Below are 8,614 nucleotides of genomic sequence, written 5' to 3'. Positions count from 1 at the left end.
AAGTAGGTTTTTCATTTGATACACAGAAGGCCCCTAGTAGCTGTATTTTTCCTGTGTGGAGCCTCTGAGACTGTCCCACTGCTTGGGAGGTGATTGAATAACCAATGGAAGTGGGAAACGTCCATGAATTGACTGGGTGCACCTACGGGGAACAGTATCAGTTCTTAAAGGGTTTAACCTTGTTTAAAATAACACGGACAGATTTGGATTGGAAGCCAATCAATCTTCTGAATGGTAAAATAAGAGGGAGATGTAATTTTACTAATAATGACTAAAATGGGTGGAGCTTTCACAGGCATTACTGTTAATGCTATTTTTTTAAGGAGTATTGCATAAATATTTTTAAAGCTGACTCACTCCTTTATACCATGTGTTTAAGGTGGTTTTATTTTTTTAGAAATTTTACTGTTTTCAGAACTAGCAGGGATATAAATCATTTGGTTTCTGTCAGGGAATTTGAAAAAAAAGTAAAGTGTCAAGCATGGAATAAATATGTAAATATTCAGTACTGGTTCTTCAGAATTTAAAATATACAGCATGTCACATTAGTAGTTTTCAAATTAGGAGGAAATAAAGGGTTGGTTATGTTGGTGTACAAAAGCTGTGTAAATTTAAACTTGAAAAAAGAGTGTGTATATCATGTTTTTTGGTTGTTTTTTGTTTGGTTTTTTTTTTACTATTGAATTTAGTTCTGTGACTCTTCAATACAAAGTGGTTCCTTTCACAGATAAATTCAGCATGAAATAATGCTGTTTAAAACTCAGGTGCTACTCGGTTTGCTTTTTAAAATGGGATTGCTGCCATGAGTAAATAACACTTCAAAGAAGTGTTCAATTTTGCTTTTGATACTCTGGCTAAAAAAAAGACATTTTCAAGCTCTGTTTCCTGACTGGAACACCAGGAAGTGGCTAACTTCAGAGACTCCTGTGCTGACTTGATGAGCAGAACAGTGGCAGGAGGGTGAGTGAGGCAGAAGAGCTCTCCAGTGCAGCACAGACAGACAAAGGCACAGTTTGTGTGTGGCATAAGGGTGTGCACACAAGTTGCGTGCATTTGTTTTTGCTTCCAAAGCCTTTAGCTGCTGTGCAGCCTGTAATGTGGCTGAGGGCCAGGTGCACATGGAGAGGGGTAGGAGATAATTGGGTTTTCAGCCCAGATCTGGGCTGGTCTCTGGTTGTGCCATGTTGGCTTTCAGCCTTTTTTTCTTCTGCTGAATAACTCCTCCATCTGGTAAGAGGATGTGTCTAGTCGGTGAAGGCAGAGGACTGCATGCAGCAAATTCCTGCTTGAGTGCCCCATGTCCAGACTGCTCATGTTTAAGCAAGTACAACAGCTCTGTTGTTTTGCTCTTTTTACGTGTTCCCACCAGGCTAATTGCAGTGGCCATAAAAAAATTGCATTAGGAGTAAGATTCCTGCAGTCGATGGACAGAGAATAGAGTTTTTTCCTTCTTGCCCCTTCATTGTCCTGTTGTTTGTTCAGGACTGGAATGTCATACTCCAGGAATTCTCAAATTTTTGCCAGTGATTTGCCTTCCAAGCTCATCCCATTCAGAAACTCCCATCTGTGAGTTGGGAGGGAAATCTGGAGAAGGGATAGTTTGACTGAACACCTGCTTTTATTGCTTCCTCGAGGAGGGAAAATGCAGCCTTGCCTTCTCCAGGGCACCAAGCCTGTGACTGCGGTGCATTTGTGACTCCTGTGCTCTGCAGGCCAGTGTACCTAAATGTTGCTATTCCATCTGATAAAGAGGGTACTCAAACTTCTGAACAGAATGAAGTGAACCAGTGTGTTAATTATGGTGTAGACCCTTTATTAGTTCAGCTTTTATACAAAGTGTACTTCAAAGTGATACAAAGTGTTACCATTTCTTATACACACTAGAGATTCGGATCTGTTAAGTGCTGGTTTATCCTTGTGCATATAAAGGTAGAAAATGTAAATAGACTGGCAGCGACCCATAATGCTGGAAGACAGTTCAGTGTTTACTCAGTTAATAGAAAGTTGCATAGAATTGTAGGTCTTTATATAAAGGCATCTTCTGCGTGGTAAAATCTCCCTGACCTACCGTACTCCATCTGACAACAGTACGGAGAAAGGCAAGGCTAGTACTGCTCTTGTCAATACTACCCAGCACTTCTAAGGAAAGTGGCTGTAGAGAAGCACCATGCCAGAAACATCCCAGAGGACAGCACATGGAAAATTTCATTTGCAAGGCTACCAATTTCTAGAAATTGTAAGAACTATTTGCAACCAGGGACTATTAAAACACTACTTCATACAAACACCTAAGAACAGTTGAGATAAAACCACTTTTGGCCAGCCAAAATACATTGTTATAGCAGGTATTTTGCTTGACTGTGCAATTCCCTTCCCTTCTATGCTGCCAAGAAACTCTTGTATATGCAAGTTCCACACACCTCACTTAACCACTTGCTCTGAGTTTTGTTTCTGAATCTCCCAGGCTTGGTACTGTGACACTGTGTACCCACCTAACTGTGGATAAAGATTTAATCTCCATTTAATTCTAATGCCATGTTAGCTCCCTGCCACACGCTGGCAGCTCACACTGGTAAGCTGGCTGGTGGCACAAGCTGGTGAGGCCACATTTCTGCTTTTGGGCTAAAGGAACAGTCCCACCACACTTCTCTCTCTTTGCTCTCCCTCTTCCAGCTGCAAAGAGACAGAAGTAGCAATTCAAAATACAACAATTTGCACAGTTACTGGTACACTTGGAGCAGCAGTTCCACTTGTGAGGAAATGGAACTGATTAAAGTGTGATTTAGTATGAGAATAGTAATACCAGTAATTCCATGCTGGAATCCTCCTGTAATGCACTTTCAGCAGTGTCTCATATAATGCTAAAGTATGATCATGACTAGGGAAGTATAATTTTCAAGTGAATGTCAAATCTAGTACAATATTTGGAGTCTTAGTTTTTGTGAAAAGGATTAACAGACTATTTGAAAGACAGAAAAAAGAAATCCCTTGCTGCTGCCAACTGCTATTAAGAGCTGCATAATACATGAGACTGGAAAAGCAAGAATTAGATGAAATATTAACATAATGGGCTATTTAATGTCAGTCTAGTCAATTGTAAGACAGGTCAAATGATGATGATACTTCAGCAATGCCACCCTGTGAGGGGTTCATTAGCAGGGGAAAATCTGAAGTGCGGAACCGTTACCAACCCAGAGGAATGGCATAAAGATTAAAGTCACCAGAGGGACCTGATGCCATTAGCTCCTGTGTGCCTATTTAAAACATCTATGAAAGTGCTTCTTTGCTGCTAAAGGAAATCCAAGCTGACAGCCCATGCCAGCAGCTGGTGGACCCAAAGCGTTGCACATTTCCACACTGGAAGTTCAGACTGTCAGAGCTTGACAGCGCAGCAGAAAGTCCTTCCTTGCCACCTAGGACAGTTTTCTCACCGTTTCATGTCCATCACTTAGGAAAAAGACAGGAGGCCAAATGCTAGGTAAACATTAAATAAACCCTATTTCTCATACTAGGAGGAATTTAGTCAGAAATGTGTGGGTGAAGTTTCTAAAGCAAACAAATGCAGAGATCCCATTATGGGGAATGCACAGAGCAAATATCTTGCTTTCTTCTGCGGTCAGAACAGAAGAGATTGGGTTACTGCCCTCTGACTCAGGAAAGATGATCCAGCTCATCAAGTTCTAATGCATTTTGAAGTAATTTTCTTCACTACATTAGGCAAAGTAGATAGTCACATCACAACCACACAGTTACAGTACACAGAAAAGCACTAACTGAATCTAATAGCATGAAATCTGGTGCTGCGAAAAAGCTTGAAAATTAGCATGAATGCTGCAATAATGTCACGCAGAGCACAGACACTCACAGCTTGCTTGTTCAGAACACGAGTAACAGCATTCTTACTTTCTACCTATTGCTTGAATACACACATTGATGTAAGTGAACTGACCACTAACATTTAGTGTGAATGAAGGTCTTTCCAAATTATAGCTACCGGTTTACTGTTTTAGGTTATTAAATGTGGCTGCTTAAGAGATGTGCAATGGCATGAATTGGTGAGATTGCTAGTGCCCCAAATCTCTCAATTACTTTACAGAAGAGCTATTTATGTCAGTTTTTAAATACACAAGACCTGAATATGTGCACATCTGCCTCAGTGGTACTAAAGAAAGAGCAGGTTAGAAGGATTTATTAATGCCTGAAATTCAGACAGCTCTGACCACAAATCTTCATAATATAGACTATGTGCTAAAGAAGATTGCTGCCTTTCTCTTTGGTTATGCTATTAGCTATAAAAGCATTGCTCTGACCAACAGCAAGGCATGCACAGTAATGCAGTTGCTTTCTAAACAATAAAATTAACATATTCAGGTTGTTGAACCTGCACACATCTTCCTGAGCCTCCAAAACTGATTTAATACATTCAGTAAACAGAAAGCCAGGTATCTCTATAGTTAGTCCACTGGTGAGCTGAGAATATGGCATAATTATACCACTGAAAGCAACATGAACAGGCTGTGTAAAAAGTGTGGAGAAAGTCTTTGAACAGATTTCTCATGCAGTGCTTATAGAGAAGTGCCTCCTTGATTTGTGGGTCTGTTAAAAAATCCTACTGCAAACTTTGAACCATAGAATCATCAAGGGTGGAAGAGACCAAGTTCAACTGTCAACCCAGAACTAGCCCTGCAAGCCCTAAACCACTAAACCTGCTCAGCCCCAGATCCTGACAACTCCTCAACACCTCCAGGGATGGTGACTCCAACCAGCTCCCTGAGCATCCTATTCCAATGCCAGTGAATTTTTTTTTCTAACATCTAATCTGAATCTCCCCTCTCTGAGCTTAAGGACATTTCCTCTTATCCTCTCACTGTGGACACAGTAGTAGAGACCAGTCCCCACCTGGCTACACCCTCCTTTCCGGGAGTTGTAGAGGGTGAAGAGGTCTCCCTTGAGCCTCCTCTTCTCTAGACTAACAAACCCAGCTCTTTCAGCTGCTCCTCACAAGACAAGCTTTCTAGACCTTACATGAGCTTTGTTGCCCTTTGCTGGACACGATTCAGCATTTCAATTTCCTTTTTAAAGTGATGGGCCAAAACTGGACACAACTTGAGGTGTGGCCTCACCAGTGCCAAATGCAGAGGGACAATCACTGCCACACTGTTTCTGATACAGGCCAGGATGCCACTGGCCTTCTTAGCCACCTGGGCACACATTGGCTCATATTCAGCTGGTTGTCAACCAGCACACCCAAGTCCCTTTCTGTGAACAGTTCTCGAGCCACTCTGCCCTCAGCCTGTAGCACTGCATGGGGTTGCTCCAACCCAGGAGCAGGACCCAGCACTTCGCCTTGCTGAACCTTGTGCACTTGTCCTTGGCACTTTGATTGAGTTTGTCCAGGACTGTCTGCAGAGCCTTCCTACCCTTAAGCAGATCAACACTTCATCTGACCTGGTGTTGTCTGCAAATTTACTCAGGATACACTCAATCCCCATGTCCAGATCATTAATAATGGTGTTAAAACAGGACTGGCCCAAATACTGAGCCCTAGGGAACACAAGTGACCAGCTGTGCCAACTAGACTTAGCTCCATTCCCCACCACTCTCTGGGCCTGACAAGCAGCCAACTTCTTATCCACTGGGGAGTCCACCCATCCAAGTCCCAAGCAGACAGTTTTTCTAGGAGGATGCTGTGGAGGATGGTGTGAAATGTTTTACTGAAGTCTACCTAAACAACATCCACAGCCCTTCCCTCATCTTCTCAGCAGGCCACTTAGTCATCTTAGATCAGATCAGTCAAGCAGGACCTGCCTTTCTTCAATCTATGTTTTTGGGCTTGATCCCTTGGTTATCCTGCATGTGCCATGTAATGGCACTCAGGATGATCTCTTCCAGAACCTTGCCCAGAGCTGAGGTGAGGCTGACAGGCCTGTAGTTCCCCAGATCATCCTTCCAACCATCCTTATAGATGGCTGTTATATCTGCTAATCTCCAGTTATCTGGACCTTCTCCAGTTAAGCAGGACTGCTGATGGATGATTGAAAGTGTTTTGGCAAATTCACAGAATGACTAGGATGGAAGAGACCTTCAAGATCATTGAGTCCAACCCATGCCCTAACACCTCAACTAAACCATGGCACTCAGTGCCACATCCAGTCTTTTTTTAAACACATCCAGGGATGGTGACTCCACCACCTCCCCAGGCTGGCTATTCCAGCACTTTATCATTTTTTCCATGAAAAATTTCTTCCTAATCTCCAACCTATATTTCCCTTAACACAGCTTCAGACTGCGTCCTCTGGTTCTGTCAGTTGCTGCCTGGTGAAAGAGACCAACCCCCACCTGACTACAGCCACCTCTCAGGAAGTTGTAGAGAGTGGTAAGGTCACCTCTGAGTCTCCTTTTCTCCAGGCTAAAAACTGCAGCTCCCTCAGTCGTTCCACACAGGGCTCGTGTTCCAAGCCCCTCACCAGCCTTGTTGCCCTCCTCTGGACATGCTCAAGCATCTTAATGTCCTTCCTAAACTGAGGGGCCCAGAACTGGACAGTACTCATGGTGCGGCCTCACCAGTGCCAGTGAGTACTTTTGCCAGATCCCTCATTACTCTGGGGTGGATCCCACCAGGGCCCATAGCCCTGGGTGTGTCTAACTGGCACAGCAGGTCACTAACCATCGTGTCCTGGACTATGGGGGCTTCACTCATCTGTCCATCAACAACTTCCACCTCAGGGAGCTGGGTATCCTGAGGACAACTGATCTCGATATTGAAGACCAAGGCAAAGAAGGCATTAAGACCTCTGCCTGTTCCTCAGCCCCTGTCACTACACCATCCTCTGGATTCAACTAATGGTCGAGACACTCCTTGACCCTCCTTTTGCTGTCAACATACTTATACAAACTTTTTTTGTTGTCTTTAACTACAGTGGCCAAAGCAAGTTCTAGCTGGCTGCCTAGTTGTCTCATCTTCTTCCTACATGACCTTGTCACATCCTTATAGTCCTCCCAAGTTACCTGACCCTCCTTCCAGAGGTTATATATTCTCTTTTTTCTCCCTCTAAGTTCCAGCTTAAGTTCGCTGTTCAACCACACTGGTCTTTTTCCCTTACAACTGGTCTTTTCACACATGGGGACAGTCTGTTCCTGAATATTTAGCAATTCCTTTTTAAAGCATATCCAGCCTTCCTGGATTTCTTTGCCCTTCAGAACTGACTTCCAAGGGACTTGGTCAATCAATGTCCTAAACAGGCCAAGGTCTGCTCACCAAAGTCCAAGGCAGAAATTTTGCTGGTGCCCCTGCTTACTTCACCCAGCACAGAAAACCCCAACAGTTTGTGGCCACTCTGCCCAAGGTGGCCACTGACCATCATACCACCCACCAGTCTTTCTTTGCCCACAAGCAACAGGGCCCCTCCTGTGTTAGTCTCATTTACCAATTGTGTTAGTTAGAAAGCTGTTTCCACACATTCCAGGAATCTCCTAGGCTACTTCCTCTCTGCTGTATTTCCAGCAGACATCTGGCAAGTTGATGTCACCCATGAGCACAAAGGCTGGTGACTGTGTCACCTCTGCCAGCTGCTTGTAGAACGCTTCATCAGCCTGTTCCTGGCTCGGTGGTTCTAAGGAACTCCCACCACGATGTCTGCCCTGCTGACCTTCCCTGTCATCCTTACCCAGAGGCACTCAACCTTGTCATCTTCATCATCAATTTCAATACGATCAAAACACTCCCAATTGTACAGTGCTACCCAACCACCACTCCTGCTTCGCCTGTCTCTTCTAAAGAGCTTATATCCAGCCATTGCAGCACTCCCATGATGACAGTCATCCCACCATGTTTCTGTGATGGTGACAACATCAAAATCTTCCTGCTGAACAATGGCTTCCAGCTCCTCCTGCTTGCTGCCCACACTGTGTGGCGGTGTAGATGCACTTTAGCTGGGCCAATGGTTTTGCCCGCATCACAGACCTGCCACCCTAGCTTCATCTCTAGTGATCCTCCACATCTGAGGCGCATTTGACTGGGACATTTGCCTCAGGGGAGAACAGCTCTGTGAGTCAATCTCTTCCTCAGATGCTCTAACGTCCCTTAACCCTTCCACCCCCACTTTGAGCTGTACTGCTAAGCAGAGCAGACCCTTGAGCTACCTGCACTCACACAGCTGTTCTGTTACCCTCTGATGACAGTGCCAGGCTCTGGCACTCCCTGAAGCCTGCTTGAGCACTAACACATATGTCTGAAGCCCAAGTGACTGTGCAAATATTCATCTCTTGTGCATATCAAGTAGCCTTGAACCTGCCACAAGAAAATTAAGGATACTCTAGGTATTTATATATACTTTAAAGATACTGAGTACCAAATGACTGGTCTTATGCTTAAAAGATGCCGTAGAAATACCTGATAGTTTCACATATAAAAGCTTCAAATTTTTAAGTAAGAAGCAGATCCATTCCCACAAACTCAAAGTTATTCACACATCTGTTTAAAGGGTTTTAAGTTATTCTACTACCTCCAGCTTTAGTATTAGTTTCTTAAGTGTGTTATCAGCCTCGGAAACGAGAAGCTCTAAAGCAACAGTCAACCTCACCCAAAGCTGTTACACAGCAGAAGAATTACAAT

Source organism: Motacilla alba, chromosome 2 (assembly GCF_015832195.1).
Source record: "Motacilla alba alba isolate MOTALB_02 chromosome 2, Motacilla_alba_V1.0_pri, whole genome shotgun sequence".
In the NCBI taxonomy this organism is placed as follows: Eukaryota; Metazoa; Chordata; class Aves; order Passeriformes; family Motacillidae; genus Motacilla; species Motacilla alba.
The sequence above is the reverse complement of the archived record's forward strand: the minus strand, read 5'-3'. Positions refer to the sequence as shown.